Consider the following 18,013-nt stretch of genomic DNA (forward strand, 5'->3'; position numbering starts at 1 on the left):
GCACACGCGCCCGGCGTGAGTTTCAAGCCACCGGGTCCGAGACACGAACCGCGGTCGACTACGTGGGAGTCCAGCGACATAGCCATTACGCTAACTGCGGGTTCCCAGATGGAGTTTTAAAAATGAAGGAGAAGAACGCTGAAGTTGTGTTATTTCAGAATCAGAGGGCTTCAGATACGAAAGCCTGAGATGGCTATCGGTGATGCCCATCTCTCGCGCGGGCAGGACCCTTCGCTGAACAGAAGAGGGGATCAAGACTGCCTTCTCTCGGAGCTGGTTTAACCGTAAGAGTGAGGACAAGTCCTACTGCCACACGCGTTACACAACGCAGCTCTGCTGGCAGCCAACTGCCTATCGCCCTGACAGGTTCAACTCTGCTTTCAGTTATTACTGAGGTACCCGAACCTCCCCGAAGTGCAAAATACACAAGTTCTTACTGGGCAGAATGGAATGCCAAACCCTGAGGGAAGAGGACACCGCTGTCCCCTGGCATTACTGGAAGGTGCGTGTTAGAACCTGAGTAACACGTCTCATACCACCTTACTTAAGATGTGTCTGTTTAGACGCCACATCCACTTAGCTGTGGCCATTTGATGCTACCTTACTGCGATGTGTCCGTGTGTCTGTCTGTATTTGCTCCACCTGTCTCTTTCAGGAAAGTTTAGAATCCCTCGTGAGCTTATAAACGACAATATCCACTCTGGTCTTCTCTCTGAGGGGACTGAGATCAAATGTCAGCGCTCGCGGGGACTGAATGTGTGTCCCCTCGCCCAGATCCATATGTTAACACTGTCACCCCTGATGTGACGGTAACAGGAAGTGGGCCCTAGGGTGGTAATGAAGTCATGGAGGTGGCCCCCTCCTAGGTGGATGCTGCTCTGATGGGAGGGACCCCAGGCGCCCTCTCACCCACTTTCTGCGTGGGGGAACATGGTGGGAGGACCGCAGCGTGCCACCCTGAAGACAGCCCGGGGTCCGCAGCAGAACCTGACGGGGCTGGCACTCCGACCTTGGGCCTGTGTCCTCCGGCACTGTGAGAAGTAAATTTCTGCCTGTGTAGGATCTGCCCAGCCTGGGGACCTGGTGACGGTGGCCCAAAGTACCGATTCTGGCGACGGTTGAACAAGTCTCTCATCTGATCACTGTGACAACGCAGACCCGAACAATGCAGAGTTGTCCTTCAGAACAAACGCAGCATTCAGTGTGTGCCCACGATGGAGCAGCCATTGAGCCCGTGTTCTGCTTTAATCCCAACAGCCCCGTGGACGGGTTCTGTCATGCTCAATTTAGAGCTCAGGGACTCGAGTGACGCATGACCGGTGTAAGAACACACATGCGGCTGTCTTTCTTCGTCTATACCTATGTGCGTTAGTGCTTCAGCTTGCTCTTTTTTGCTGCTCTGTTCTCCCTTCTCCCTGCCCTCCCTCACCCTGCCTCGGTTTCACACCTAAGTGTAGGTGACTTGCCCAGGTCATGACTAGAGCCGCAGAGCTGGAACCCCGGTCTCCCGCCATCAGGGATTCAGTGTAATCCCTCTGTCTTCCCCACTGCATTCCCATCATAAGTGGTCCCCTCCCGATCAGGTGACTTCGGTTCAGTGACTCCATCAGGCCTGTTACGGGTCAAGTGCTACGGGAGACGCTCAGTGTCCTGCAAACACTGGAGCTGGGAGGTCGTCCAAAGTCGTGATGTGTTTTTCGGAGTCTGATGGTGCAATAAATGTATCAGAACATGCTGGGCTTGTGCTCTACTTTAGGCACCTGCCTGCCGGTTTTCTCAACATGTCCCACTTAACTAAGTCTTCGGGCTCGGGCACTATGCCAAACGGCTGTGGGTAATACGGAAAAAGTACGGGGCGTGGGCTTCTCCCCTTGGCGCTTGAGTACTTACAGTTTAATTAGAGAGGCGAGATTTGAATAGAGGAAGGAGAGAAACAAACAAACAAACTTCTAACTTGAGCCCTATCAGCTGCAGGTCCAGAGCACAATGAAGGGAAGCTGAAATAAAACGGAAAATGAGGTGCACAGGTGGCAGGAAAGCTTGGGATGGGGCTAGTAGGAGAAAGCGCTTGAAAATAGACAGTGGGTGAGTGGCAGAATCTAGAACGGCCTATGTGGAGCAAGAATATGAGGCTTTGAAGGAGGCTATGAAAAATGACAGTCACTCATGCAGGAAGTTAAGAACTGTACTAAAATAAATGTGAAACGGGTTCAATCTGAAACGGACGTCGGATAGCAAAGACACTCAGTGGTTATGAAGTAGAAATACTAAGCAGTTTACCGGGACCAGCAGGTGGCGTGGTGGTTAAGATGCTGGACTCCCACCTGGGTGACTACAGTTTGGGTCCCGGATATGGCGGCTTGCTTTCTCGCTTTCCCCTTTTCTCTCTCTCATCAAATTAAAAAATAGTAAATAAAATAAAATAAATAATTCTTAAAAAATAATATCCGGTTTACATATTATTTTATAGACAATGAAATCAAGGCACAGAGAAGTTAAGGAACTTGCCCAAGGCACGCTGCTGTGAGTGGGTCCAGAGGCCCGAGGGGGGCAGTTCATCTGGGCGGTCCAGGAGCCCTCCTCTTAGCTTTGGACCTCTTGGGCAGTCTCAGAGATAATAAGCACGTAGTCGAGAAGGTGAGAGGGCACTGCAAACAATTTTTCCATATTGTGGCTGGTCTCAAATTTGCCTGGTACTTTCCTTACCCTGGAAGCGCCGGGGTGTTACTGAACTTGTGTTTCCTCCTCCCACTCACCTTCCGTTTGCCTAGACTGTGCTGGCAGGAGGGAGGGAGAGCACCCCGAATTTCCCTGAGCTGGGGTGAGGAAGCACGAGGAGTCGGGGTTGCCCATGCATAGTAAACAGCAGGTGTGAGAAGCTGCATTTTCTTTTTTTAAGAGAGAATTTTTCAATAGGGCACGTGCGCTCGCCAGAGAGACAGAGACAGAAAGCAAGAAATCACCCCACGGGGGAATGGCCACGCCGCACTCCCTTCTCCTCCATTCTCCTCTCGGGATCTTGGGCACACACGCGCATGTGTCCAATGTGAGTTTTAAGCTGCTGGGTCCAGTGTCCAGGACTCGAAACACAGCCGCCCATGTGGGAGTCTGGCAGTGCCACCATCATGCCCTCGGCTGGGCCCGAGAAGCCGTATTTTCCAACGAAACATCTCATGCCTGTGCACACTGATGAAAAACTATCAGTGGAGGACACAGTGCCGATGCTTCGGGGTTTTAAAGTGCATGTAATAATTTCTGGATTCTGTTACCATGTGACAAGCAGGAGATTTCTAGATTCCTCACAAGTATCCTAAACAAGACTGGCAACTTAAACACACCCTCATTTCCAAAACAGTAGCAGAGGTTCTGGGTCTCCGCTGCCTGGTAACAAAGGCACACCTCCACACACAGTCCTCAGGGTGCTAAGACGCAGGGGCAGGTAAAGAATACAGAGTGTCGGACGATGAAGACAGCCACTTAGAACCAATACAGTGCAGAGGCGGTGTCAGGGAGACGCTCTTGAATTATGCTGTGTGACAACACAGTACTTCACACGGAATGATGCTAATCGTGTATTATTAAAAACGAAAAATACGTTACGATGCATTCCAGATAAATCCCATAGTGGGGTATTTATGACAAGTATTTTCACTCACTCCCAGGTTGACAATGCAACCAGAACCGGGTAGAATTACAGTTTGTTATAATTTCGGGAAACTCTCTACAGGAGATGAAAATCACATTTAATATAAATGTCACATCGTATAGTCGTAATACTCTTGAGGGAACGGTTTTACTGTCGGAGTCTGAGTGCTCAGGATAGGCAGTGTAATCAAGGCATTTCAAGGATATGCTAACCTCATATTCAAAACGAAACAAATATGCAGTAACAGCATAATCGTGGGGAAGAGACAGTATTCACCTAATACCACAGATATCTTGGAGATTTGACCAAAAACAAACAAACACCCAACCTTTTGTGACTTATGACATGAACTGCAATATAGTACACATTCGAGTCACCATTTCTATCTATGTTTAGAAAACCTTTCAAAAGGAAAAACGTGAACTGCAATATATTACACATTCGAGTCACGATATTTATCTATGTTTAGAAAACCTTTCAAAAGGAAACCGCGCTACTGATAAATGTGAAACTGCTCAGAGTACTACATGGCCTGTGAGTAGGCCCATTTCCACGATGTGACTATGATAAACTTACAATTTCCTAATAAATAAAAAGCATTACTTCTTATGTTTTTAAGTATCTCCGAGTTAAGAATAGAAAACAGGCTTCCTTTCTGACAGCAGGGCAGCTCTAAGGCCTGGTGTGCACACGCTGGTCACGGCCACCCGGGATCGAGGCGGGAGTCTGGCTAACTGTGCTCACTGGGGCAAGGAGCACATGTGCCGGTGGCTGTCACAGCACTGTGACAACCTGTGGGTTGGTGGTTGCCTAAAGTGCCACTTACACGTTCTCCTCGTGCCGGTGGCTGTCACAGCACTGTGACGACCTGTGGGTCGGAGGTTGCCTAAAGTGCCACTTACACGTTCTCCTGCCCTGCAGAATATGGCACACTTTTTTTTTTTTCTTAAGAATTATTTAATTTTCTTATTATTAAATGTGACCAGGGAGAGAGAGAGAGAGAGAGAGGGGCGCAAGCTGCCAGGTCTAGGAGTCAAACCACAGTCAGCCACATGGGAGTCCAGTTCCTTAACCACCACGCCACCTGCTGGCCCCTATGACACACATTTTAAGAAAGCAACCTTGGGACAAGGTATGATCTTTAAAGTGTTTCTTCATATCTACCATGGGTAGCGCAGTGCTGTGGACATACACCCAATCCCAGGCTCCTACTGAGAACCTTCCCTTCTGCCTATCTCTGCCATGAAAGCCTCAGTTTCTTTTCTACACAAGGGGCAAAAAGCAAACCTATCTTAAGGTTCCTGTGAAAATGAAAAGTATTTTGTGAATGTTAGAATTCCCAGCCCCTAGGACAGTGGGCAGTGTTCATATACACAGACACAGCGGACAGAGGCGTGAAACGCGAGGATTTCTCGATATTCTAACACCATTATCATTGTACAGCTGAGGAAACAGAACAGAATGGCAGAGGCAGGTTTGAGGCTGAGAGCATAAGCCTCCCGCATGGTCTGACACGGGACGTGTGGTCTGACAGGGGGCACAGGGCATCCCCTAGGTGGCCGAGGTAACCCTGAGTCAGCAGGGACTGGAATCCCACTTTGAATTCAACTCAGTGCTTTCCGAAATGCACTCCTGTCCCTGGCTTTGACATTTACTCCAACTGCTTGCCCGGGTCCTCCTGAGAGGCAGCTCCTGGGTCCAAGGGCGGCGTTCACATCTGGCCTGGAGAATGAGGACAGCTCCGGCAGGGCCACCCGCCCGGGGCTGTGTGCTGTGACCACCGGCTCCGTCACTTCCCCTCCCCGCTGGGCAGTCTTCACTTGGAAAACGGAGATAAGCACTTGACCCCTATGGCAACTCAGGGGAATTGAAATTAAAAGGGGGAAAAACCTTTTCAGTTATTCAGAAGAAAACTATTTGGCATGAAGTACTTTTTTTTTTCTTCCCCTTTTCAACATTTAAAAGGAACACGCATGTTTGAACGCATCATATAGAAAGTATGTTGACAAAAGGGGGCTTCATTCTGGCCTGTGACCTTACACATCACAAACATTCTAAAGAAGATGCGGTGAAGACAGGCAAAGTGTTCCCTGCACCAGCTGGCGGGCTGTATCCAGGAACTTCCCGAACCCCTCAACATAGCCCGAAGCACGCAGACTTTGCTCACAGTGGAGTCCCTGTGGCAGACCCCAGAGCAGAAGGGTTAGGGCAGAGGTCTTGGGGGTGTTTATACCCTCACACTATACGACAGCGTTCCCCGCTCTTCTTTGTCATATTTGGGACTTTCAATGTCCTTTTGTAAAAATGCCGTGGTTGTGTAACCTCTCATTTTCTCATGAGTGGAAGCTACAGAAGAGCTATAGGTTATCAGTTAAGCAGCTTTTTACAACGGCTGGACGAGTCTGGGTGTAATTCAACTACACCCGGGTGCCCGAGTTTCGCGCACGGTACTTCTCATCTCTCAGCCACGTCTGGCTTGCCAGTGAGCAGGACGCTTTCCAAGAACACATTCATTTTGTTCCAGCGGCTACAAGATCACTAAATAATTCAACGATGAAAAATGAATGTCAAGACCAATACTTCTAGGAGCCAAAGGGTGGCCCTTATAGAATTTTCCATGGGTAAACTGGCTTATTTAAAAAAACAAAAACAAAAACAAAAACAAAAACAAAAACAAAAACAAAAACAAAAACAAAAACAAAAACAAAAACAAAAACAAAAACAAAAACAAAAACAAAAACAAAAACAAAAACAAAAACAAAAACAAAAACAAAAACAAAAACAAAAACAAAAACAAAAACAAAAACAAAAACAAAAACAAAAACAAAAACAAAAACAAAAACAAAAACAAAAACAAAAACAAAAACAAAAACAAAAACAAAAACAAAAACAAGCAGGCTTTGTAGAGATAAGAGGTCAGTAACTTGTGACCACGGAGAAATCACCTGTGCGGCGTTTAACTGTGTGGTCACGCGATTATAGCAGAAAGTTGACCCCAAATGGCTAACAGCAGTTCACCTCACCATTTGCAAAACAAAACACACAGGGAGGTGAGATTGAACTATGGAAACATGGTGTAGGTAAACACAGGCACCTGAAGACGACCTTACTCTCTGACTTAGGGACAATGCCCCTCCTTCTTGGTAGAAAGGAAGGGCAGTCGGCTCCTTCACTACAGCTCTCCTGGCCGGTCCAGTCCACCCACTTTGCTCGCCAGAAAGCCTTTGGCGACCTAACCTTTCCAGGTTTAATGAAGAGGAGAGCGTGACACCGACCTGAAGCGCTTCTTGTCTCTAACAGCCTGGGTTACACAGGCCGCGAGGAAATCCCAGTCCTCTGACTGCTGAGGGACTGAGTCCCCATAGTTGGCCTCGATGACGTCACGGAATCTCTAGCACACCCACAAAGCAGCAAAGCACATGCAAAATGTAGGTCAGACAACCCTGTATCAAAAAACAAAACCAAGGGACCAGCAGTTGGCGTAATGGCTATGTCACTGGACTCCCATGTAGTCGACCATGGTTCGCATCCTGGACCCGGTGGCTTAAAACTCATGTCGGGCGCGTGTGAGTGCGTGCCCGAGATCCCGAGAGGAGAATGGAGGAGAAGGGATTGCGGCGTGGCCATCCTCCCTGGGGGGTGATTTCTCACTTTCTGTCTCTCTGTCTCTGTCTCTGTCTGTCTGGCGAGCGCATGCGCCCTATAGCAGAAACCTCTTAAAACAAAACAAAAAACAAAATAGCCCAGTCATTCTTAACCTTTCCTGTGCACAGTTCAGAATGTGAGCCCAGCTTCTGCTAAATGAGGTGCATGCTGCGCGTCAGCTGGGAGGGGAGGGTATGTTAGGGTGTGCACTTGTACGCTGGTGAAAACCAGGCTGTACCGCAGGACTTGCGCTGAGCTCAAACACAGATTAAGGAGGGCTGTTCTTCCCGGTCATCTCTGCAGTGCTAGTTCCCCTGGAAGCCCACCTGGACGTCACCCCTGCGGGGAGGGCAGGCTGGGGCAGGCGGGGGCACGGTGCGTGCTGCCTGGTTTGTGATGACACATTTCTCCCGCACCGTGAGTGGAGCGCCGTGAGGAGGGCTCACCCCCGTGCAGCTACAATTCTCTTGTCTTGGGCTTTCTGGTCAAGGACCCCATTCACTTTTGTCTGGACGTTTTTGTTGCAAGATGAAAACCACAGATAGAATATGGGACTTAGGCAGAATTTCAGTGGACAGAGAGCTAGAAGACCCCACTTGAAGGTCTGACCCCACTGGCTGGTTTTAAAGTATGGACTGCCTTCATGGGTAGAAACCTGTTCAAATAAGCCATTCCTGGACCAGCTGGTGGCACGGTGGTTAAGGCAGCTGCTCACACCAAGCTGAAAAGCAGGCTTGATGATGCTGGGTGTACGTGTGTGCGTGCCCCAAGTCCCGAGAGGAGGACATGATGCTGGGTGTATGTGTGTGTGTGTGCCCCAAGTCCCGAGAGGAGGAGGGACAGCGGGGAGGTCATCCTGGGGGGGAGGGGTGGTGATTTTTCACTTTCTCTCCTCCACACATGTTCTACAGTGAAAATTAAAGAATAGAAAAGAAAAAAGAAAACCATATATTCTGTTTCATGTTTTGCTAGAGGGCATGAAAGTGAGAGAGCACATCTCCATGGGGGAAGGAGCGGCTGCACGGCAATCCCTTCTCCACCTTCCCATTTGGGATTTGGGGAATGTGTGCACCTATGCCCAACGTGGCTTGGTTTTGAACCAAGGTCCAGGATTTGAACCACTCAGTCAGCCATGGGGCATGCAGCTGCCTTAACCACCATCTACTGGCTGGCCTGAAGCACTCTTTTCCAAAGCTTTCTGTTCTTCTAAAATAATAAGCCCTTTCTGACAGAGATTTTGCTATAAATAACTTATAAGTAAGTCATTATAATTAGAATTTTAAAAATTAGTTATCAATGATTAAAACCAATTAAGTTTGGGAGCAGCGAATGGGCATCTATTAGCTTAAGAAAATGTCCAAACAACAAAACTCAAGAAGGCAATTCTTAGTCTGCCCTTTAGGTCCTACCAGCCTGAGTCTAACAAATTAAATACTCGCACTTGCCGTTCTAATGTTAACCTTTCTCCAAATGTCTCAGAAACGCTGCAAAATTAAGGCAGACAGAAAACTGTACTTTTAGGTTATTTCATATCGGATATCCTGTTTGCTGTTGGACACTGTTCTTCTTCATGAAGTCAACGACCCCACTAAAATAGTAAGCTTGGGAAAGGGGTTCTCCCTCAACAAAGTACGTACTAATAACACCGTAACACTTGAGAGATGCTTCCTGGGCAACTGTGTAAATACGTCTGGAAAATAAAGCTGTGACATTTTGTCCTAGAAGAAAGGTCTGCTGGTTGCAGAGAATTAGGAAAATCTGTAATAAAAAAATGTATTTGTTGTTTTATAAAGTGGTTGATATGTACTGTATTTATTTATTTATGTATTTTTTTCTTCTTGAGAGAAATTTTTGCTATAGGGAGTTGTGCACTTGCCAGAGAGACAGAAAGCACGAAATCATCCCCAGGGGGGATGGCCACGCCGCAATCCCTGCTCCTCCATTCTCCTCTCGGGATCTTGGGCACGCATGCACACGCGCCCAGAGTGAGTTAAAGCTACTGGGTCCGTGACTTGAACTGCTGTCGACTACATGGGAGTCCAGCGACATAGCCATTAACGCCAAATGCTAGTTCCAAGAGTAGTTTTCTAAAACTATTTAAGAAATGAGATCTAATGGTCTAAGCAGCGCAAGTGCACTTATGGAGAAAACAAGATCAAGGGTCAGAAGAAAGTCACCCTGTGCTGGGAAGCCTAGGACGTAAGTGGCCGAGGTTAATTTAGCAAAGGGGGTTCAGAAATCAATGAAAACCCAAGGTCATAAAGACTCTGTCCATCCTAAAACGATTTGCTGGGTCAGAGGCATTTGGGAATAAATTATGGTCCTTCAAGACCTTCTTCCTCACTGTCCTCACAAAACCTGTCGCTAGATATTGCCCTGTAGGATAAAAACATTGAAATGTCATTCCCCGTAAGTGAGAAAGCCTCCCTCTTGGCCCAACACAGAATTCGGTCGTGGCTACTCAAAGCACCTTAGGGAACTCCAATTACCTGGCCTAATAAAGACTGTAACTACTGGGTGTTTGGAAAAGTCAGGACACATCTTTCTGCTTTTCAGTGCAAACCTATGTCATGACTTTTCCAAACACCCCAATAGATCCAGTTAGGGTGTCATTCTAAACCAACAGTCTAAACCGAAATTTTAATTGTTCAGTGTGCAGTACAATACAAATTTGCCTTATTTTGCAAAGATGACTTTTATTCTGAACTTTCTATAGTTTTTCTAAAAATTTAAAATAAAATAAACATTTTAGCAAGAAAATATCTTCCACATTCAAATACTTTGCAAGAATCGATGGAGGATTGCCAGGTGATTTGAAATTGTACACACTAACAGAAAATAAATTATTGCACCTGTTTATATTAAGTTTTCTGGGTCTGGCGGGCGGCATGGTGGTTGGGGTGCTGGGCTTTCACATGACCAACCACAGTTCAAGTCCCAGACCTGGCAGTTTGCTTTTTCACTTTCCCTTTCTCTCTTTCTGGTCAAATTAAAAATAACAACAACAGATACAATGAAATGATTCTTAAAAATTAATAATAAACCAAGTTTTCTTTTCGAGAGATTTTTGCTATAGGGCATGTACACTCACCAGAAAGAAGGAAGGTGAGAAATCAACCCCCAGGGAGGATGGTCACATTACCATCCCTCCTCCTTCATTCTCCTCCCAAGATCTTGGGCAAGTACGCACATGAGCCCAGTGTCAGTTTGAAGCCACTGAATCTGGACTCAAACCACAGGCAGCCATGTGGGAATCCAGTGACTAACCACTATGTCACCTGTTGGACCCAACCCAGGTTTCCTTAAAGCACTCCTCATTGTTCTCTTGCTGACAACTAAATGCATGACCTTAACTCTATGTAAGTAGCAAAATGTATCGCCTTTTTAAAAGTGTCAATCCATCCATGGACATGTAACATTCATTAAATGGGTAGTGAACTAACATACTCTATCTGTAACCATTTTTGAACTATGTAACCAACTCCATCTCTTTTCTTCCCTACTTTTGGCCAATAAAGAAAAATAGTTCAAGGGCCCCCCTCCCCCAAATCTCCAAGAAACATTGAAAATCCACCAACCTTTCCCAGTCCAGTATCTGTAATTTATAAGTAAGAATGGCATTGACAGGCATATGGTAAAAAAAACAAAAAACAAAACAAAAACCTACAATAATTACACTGAAAGTAATATGCCTTGTTACTCCAATTTCCATAAAAAAAATTTCTATGTGATAAGCCACATCCATTCCTTCTACACTTTAGACACTGCTGCTTAATTTTACCCTTTCCTGCCACGATTTTAAGAAAGCATAACACATTTTTAAAACCCAACTACCACAGACAATGCTTGTTGTGGAAATCATAATACATTACTCATAAAAAATAAATCGTATGAGAAATCTGATTCAATGTCAAGAAACAAGTGTACTTCTCTACACATTTTCAGGTTGTAAAAGTAATTTATTACCAGAATACTGGCTTATTTTGGATTTCTTTTAGTGAAAAGTTTGTCCTGCTACACTGATGACAGAGACCAAATCTTAAAGTGCATCAGATCTCCCTAAGACGTAATGTGATGCTGTTGTTGGAAGGACTGACTCGAGCACTCCGGTTTCTGGCTTCAAATCCTGATTCTGCCACTGATCAGCGGAGTGACCCTTCCCAAATTGCTCTTTACTCCGTGCAGTGCCTCCTCCGTGCAATTACGGTAACGCTATCTCTCGGGGACGTTCTGACGGCGCCGTGCGATGAGACTTTTGTAAGGACCTATTACCGATCTGAGGACTCTTACTATGGATGTTTATTCAGATAAAGGAATGATTCTAAGTGCACGGCAGAACAAAATCATAAGCAATTTTTACGATAAACTGGAAAAAAAATCGTTTCAGATTTATAGAAAAATTTCAAAGGGAGAACAGTGTTCCGTCTGCCCCACCGTTCCCCTTATTAATATTCTGTGATGTAAATAACTGTTTTTATAGTGGCCCAGTAGTAAAAGGGTTTTTACTCTCAGCAGGTAAGCTACACATTTAATTAATCGGTAATTCCAATTAACGCACCTACCAGAACCAAAGTTTGAAACCATAAGTACCACGTTATAATTACTGAGTGCTAAATTGAATGTTTCAGAAATAGTCCTGCACATACTGTACTAATGGAGGATATTTTATAGTCTCATTAAAAAAGAATAAAATGAAAAAGTTACTTTAATGTGCATAATTGTTCCTACATACATATTGAAGTTGCAAATTAAAGGAGAAAAGGCTGGGAGTTTAAACAGATACTACTTCATAATTTTAAGATTGAATAAATTTTCTTAACATTATAAAGTAGTTAAAACCACGTTAGGGCAATAGTTGAAATGAGAAATGTAAGTATTTTATTACTGTCAGCGGCTCGCATCTATAATAATGAATAAAACACACAGAAAACTTCTGGAACGTGAGACACAGAGGTGAAAGGGGGATGTCTGGAGGAAGGTCAGGGTCCGAATAGCCCCGACAAAGAGCATTAAATGCAGAAGGACATGAAGCATCCAATTTGAGAATCTCTAGCCACTGACGGTAAATGAAATGAAAATTAATTAAAATGTAATAAAAAATGCAATTCTTCAGTTGCATGATAGCCGCATTTAGCGTTCTCGCTAGCCTCATGCGGTTAGGGGTCACTATGTTGGAAAGAATGAATCTAGAATATTCCCATCACTGCAGAACGTTCTGCTGAACAGCTTGTGACAGGGACAGACTGTGGCCTCATCACACGCCCCGGGCCTAACTAACGGGAGAGTACTGACGGCTAACTATACATATGCTTATTCAGCTTGCAAAAACAGGAGCAAGCGGGTCAGAGGAGACTTACGGGTCCCTCCCTTTCTGAGATGTTTAAGTAATAAGATGAAAAAGAAGAAGACCCAGTGAATTCTCACACCAGACAGATGGCCACCGAGATGCGGGGAAGCTGCTGAGGTCCTGATGCCAATGCTGTACTCACGTGGCAGGGCAGTGGTGGGCCCAGTAGCCAGGAGGGCTCCTCTTCAGGGGCACCTCTCCTCACTAGGGGAGGGGGTCCCCGTGTGGGGCCTTCGCACTGGTGGGACCTTCCCCATTATGGGGCTGGGGTTCCTGCCAGCGAAAAATGGGAAATTTTCTTGTTAGCCAGCTCTGAAACTTTCCCCCTTTGAGATATTAAAACGCTGCTTACTGGATTATGGAGTTCATTCCAAACAGGGCCGTAAGAGAGCCACTGTTGGAACGGATTAACCACGTGTGTGACCACGCATGCCTGCCCCTTAGCCCCAGGAAGAAGGGCCTGCAATGTCCGTGGACTTGTCATTAGAATCTTAGCTCTAGCTAGATGTTGGAAAGATGAAATGGACCAAGTAGTAGTTTTTGTTTGTTTGTTTGTTTTTGTTTTCACTCAGGAAAAACAAAAGCAGAAACCAGTGTAATTGTGTTTTAATGGTCGGTAATGGTCATTGGTGAAGAGCAGATAAAATCAGATAAAACAAAAGCCTCTCCAGTTTTAGTTTCTCATTCTGGCTCCATTTGAACTTTAAAATTGGAGTTGATAATGAGGGGGAAATGCTCCAGTTCCACCCACCGACCTCCACTGGCCACTCTGCTGTGGCGGTAACCAGCAGGAAATAAACCATTGACAGAAACGAGGGTCAGACCCTCTTCCGACAAATCTTCAGAAACCCACGTAAGCAGGTTGTTGATCCCTAAAAGAACGGCCAACAATAAAAATCTCCCAGAGCCCTTTCACCTGCGAAACGCTTTCTACTTGGATAAGAGCGTTTTCGTTGTGTTAGCGGCAATGTGTAAGTGTAATGAAAAACAACAGGGGTGTTCCCACTGGCGTCTGGGGTCCCCGCAGTCGTTCGATTCCTGCAGTTAAAACTTTGTGCTAGTGCGTTTTGCAATGACATGCCAGGCTGTGCTTTTGGACAGTTATGTCAGAGGCTCAATTCAGTAAAGCCCCATGGGTATGTCTGAATCCACATTTCTACCATCTAAACCGCCCCCAAAATTTGAAAATGGAAATTTACGGTGCACTGTGAGAAAGGAGACAGAGGGAAAGGGGGACAGACGGGGTGAGCACTAAAACTCGAGGCCTTGCTTCTCCCACCAGGCACGACATGGCCTGGATCTGCCTGGTGTCCTCTGCGAAGGCTTGAGTTGCCGCCTTCCCCTGTCATCTCCTGTAATTAAGCGTTTCCAACCAGCAGTTTAGTCGGGTTACTACTAACGACATTTCTCTGTCTACACTACAGAGGGTGGGGGATACGAAAAGGCATTAGCAGGACGCACAATGAAATGCTGCATCTGAGTATATATCTGACCACTTCTCAACCCATTTGAGAAGTTTATTTCAGATAGACGGTGGCTAGAATCCAAGTATACTTAACGCTATGGCAAGCTGGAACGTTCTCCCAAGAACTAATATTACTGACGATTAGCTATCAGAACACGCATGTCAGGCCATGAAGAAAAAGATGAGTACACATTCACTCAGCACATATGCCGAGGGCGTTCACAATCTTCGTTCTAGGGGTCAGTTCGGCTAGCGGTGGAAGACGAAGCTGGGCTGTGTGAAGTTCCGAAGTGTACATGGGCAAATAAAATCAGCGCCAAGGACACCAAAATGAAGACCCCCAGGAGACATCAAAGCCAGGCCTGCCTTTCAGGAGCTGACCACAGTTCCGAGGGGTGGGACTCGAATGCTTTGAGGCCAGAGCTTCATTTTGAAGACTACCAGGTCGCTGACCTGGACCAATTCAGTCCAAAGGAAACTCTTCGAGGTTCCTGTCTACCCAGAAACATCCGGACAGAGAACAACTTCACCACAGGCTTATCCACTGCTGGTGGGGGTGGGGATCTGCCTTGGATTAAAAAGGACGGTTTCTGGGGGCTGGCAGGTGGCGTGGTGGTTAAGGTGCTGGACTTCCACACAGGTGACTATGGTTCAAGTCCCGGACTTGGCATCTTGCTTTGTCACTTTTCCTCTCTCTTGCTTTCTCTCACTCTGTCTCTCTCTGGTCAAATTAAAATAAATACATGAATAAATAAAGTTAAATAAAATAATTCTTAAAAAAATAGAATTCTTAAAAAAAGAACGGTTTCTGAAAGTAGAAACTTATGTCTCTCTTCTCAACTGGACTGGTCTGAGAGGTATTTCATGTTGGGTAAATGCTTTTTACATGCAAAACGATATATAATGATTGAATGTTTGAAGAAGTAATGAGAATAATAATAATAATCTGGAAAACATGATGAGAAGCTATTTGATGATAATGCGGACAGTCCTGTCTTTGTCTTGCCTGATACGCGTGGTATTCCTTCTGGAAAAAGAAATGAAATGTAATACACTGTAAAGATACATGTGAGTCAATGTCATATAAACCAGATGATGACGACAGATAAAAAAGAAACTTCTCTGAACACTGATTTGACATTCTCTTTGCGGGAGTTGAAGTTTCCCTACCATACGAGTTTTTCTAAGTCATACCACTTATCTAAAACTATATATTAATATAGTGCTCTGTCCTGATAAATGCACTGTTTACAAATCTACATTAATGTGAAGACAGGAAGCAGAAGTGCTGGGTCCCTTGACCCACGGGCCTTGGCGGAGGTGGGGCTGCGATCCAGCTCCTACTGGCCTCTGCCTGCCTCACGCCCAGGTGCAGGGCTGGTGTGACCTGGAGAAACAATGAGTTTTTAAATAAAACAATTAGAGGGAGAGAGAGAGAGAGAGAGAGAAGACTTGAGCTGTTCCAGGTATGTTGCTGTGTGAGCGGTGGATCTGCTGGTACGAGACCCATCCCCAACAGGTAAGGATGCTATGGAGTCTCTGGCTAGCAGCAAAAGCCATGTCACAACGCAGACCCGTGGGGTTCAGTGGCAGAGGGCACTTTTGTTGTGTTACGAGACCCTGCGAGAGTCTGCACACCGACTGAGTCAACCACTGACTCTGCGACTGGAGTCACCCCCGCCTAGGTTAGGTGGGCACGGAAACCTCCCGGTCCACAGTGAACTGGCACTCTTCGGGATCAGGCACCAGCGCGAGAGTGACACTTACAGGTGACCTAGACTTCCCTATCACTAATGCTTTCCTCTCCCATGAGCACCTGCAGAGGAACAGGAATTCAGAGCTAACCGAAAACGGGCCACACTGCAGCATTATGTAGGGGTAGATCTAAAGCACTGTGGTAAAGCGAGTGTGGGGAGTGTGGCGGATGGGAAGAGCTGAGCCTATGCCTGACCACCCGATTCTATTCTGACTCCTGGCTGGGGTGATAATGAGCTGTTTGATCAGGCGCCCAGAAAACCACAGGGGAGGCTCCTGTGAGGAGGAGGTCTGGGAGAGACAGACGGGACAGTACCCAGGTGCACCTCTGTGTCTCACGCGACTGCCCGCCAGAAGCACCCACGCGGTGTCCAGCGTGTAGTCAGTCCGCAGTCAGCGACAAGGCTGGCGGGATGACTCGCTCCAAGTCTACCAGCCTGCACCCACCCAGCCTCCCCAGCACGGACCTACGGGCCTGCAACAGAGTGGTCAAGGCACACTCTCTCACCAACGCTGGAAAAGTGACTACACGCCTAACCTGCTGGCCACAGAGACTGACGCCACGTCCTCGTAGCACCCCTGCACGAGGCGATCGGTCACCCACTTGGCATGAGGTTGATTCCACTGGAGGAGGATGCAAAAGACAGGGCAGCAACGATTGGTCTTTCTAGAATTAATATCTATTCTGTACACGAATTTGGTTTCCAGCTCCCCTCTGCTACTACCGCTATTCCAGGGCTCACAAAACACCTCATCTGTGAGTATCGGAATCCCACTGAACATCGCCTTAGGACAAGAGACCCATTTTGTACCCGAGGAAGTATGACAACAGGCATGCTACCTTAGAATCCATGAGTCTTGCCATGCACTCCACTCCCAGATAGCTGCCCTAATAGGTAGGTAAGATGATCTAGTAAAAGATCAGCTACAGGGATCAGCAGATGGCGTAATGGTTACATTGCTGGGCTCCCACATAGTAGACCACAGTTCGAGTCCTGGACCTGGCAGCTTAAATTCGTGCTGGGAACGTGCGTGTGTGCCCCAAATCTCAAGAGAAGAATGGAAGAGAAGGGATTGCGGTGTGGCCATCCCCCCTGGGGGGTGATTTCTCACTTCGTCTGTCTCTCCAGTGAGCACATGTACCCTACAGCAAAAAAACAGCTAAGAGAGACTCCGAAAGAACTCTCTGTGAAGCTGGAGCTCTACCCTCCAGGACACGGCATGTGTATGGAAGCAGTGGCCGGCGCATGGTGCTATGTGACCAGCAGCTAGAAAATGTTTAGGGCTGGAAAGCAAAGGATGGAAGAAAGACTGGGCTCTCTTACTATTTCTATCAGTGAGCCAACTCACAAAAAATTGTGTTTCCTGGGACCAGCAGTTGGCGTAATGGCTATGTTGCTGGACTCCCATGTAGTTGACCACGGTTCAAGTCCCGGACCTGATGGCTTACACTCATGCTGGGTGTGCGTGCGTGCATGCCCAATATCCTGAGAGAATGGAGGAGAAGGGATTGAGGCATGGCCATACCCCCAGGGGGTGATTTCTTGCTTTCTGTCTCTCTCTGTCTTTCTGGCGAGTGCACGCACCCTATAGCAAAAACCTCTCTAAAAAAAAAAGAAAAAAAAATTGCGTTTCCCAGGACCAGCAGATGGTGAAATAATTATATCGCTGGACTCCCATGTAGTTGACCACAGTTCGAGTCCCAGACCCAGTAGTTTAAATCTCATGCAGGGCGAGTGTGTGTGCGTGCCCAAAATCTCAACAGGAGAATGGAGGAGAAGGGACGGTGGCATGGCCATCTCTTCTGGAGGGCAGTGATCTCTCACTCTGTCTGTGCCTCTCTGGCAAGTGCACACACCCTATAGCAAAATATCTCTAAAGGAAGGAAGGAAGGAAGGAAAGAAGGAAGGAAGGAAGGAAGGAAGGAAGGAAGGAAGGAAAGAAAGAGATAGATAGATAGACAGACAGACAGACAGACAGACAGATAGCGTTCCCCCCAAGGCATGTTAGTCTCTCCCAAGACTCCTGACACCCAGATGGAGTTGGGGGAAGGCCTGCATCCTGTAGTGAAACACTAAGAATTCCTCTGGACTCGAAGCTCTGGCTACCACCTCCATGCTCCAGGCTTACCATGCTAGTATGCCAGAGGGAAAGA

At 46.7% G+C, this 18,013-nt stretch overlaps 1 protein-coding gene across 1 annotated transcript in view; it reads right to left on the reverse strand.

Moving 5' to 3' along the window:
• Positions 1-18,013, reverse strand: part of LOC102499793 (ubiquitin-conjugating enzyme E2 E2-like) — a 228,494-nt gene that overhangs the window by 80,929 nt on the left and 129,552 nt on the right.

The sequence above is a fragment of the Tupaia chinensis genome, unplaced genomic scaffold (genome assembly GCF_000334495.1).
Source record: "Tupaia chinensis unplaced genomic scaffold, TupChi_1.0 Scaffold148626_1, whole genome shotgun sequence".
NCBI classification, from domain to species: domain Eukaryota; kingdom Metazoa; phylum Chordata; class Mammalia; order Scandentia; family Tupaiidae; genus Tupaia; species Tupaia belangeri.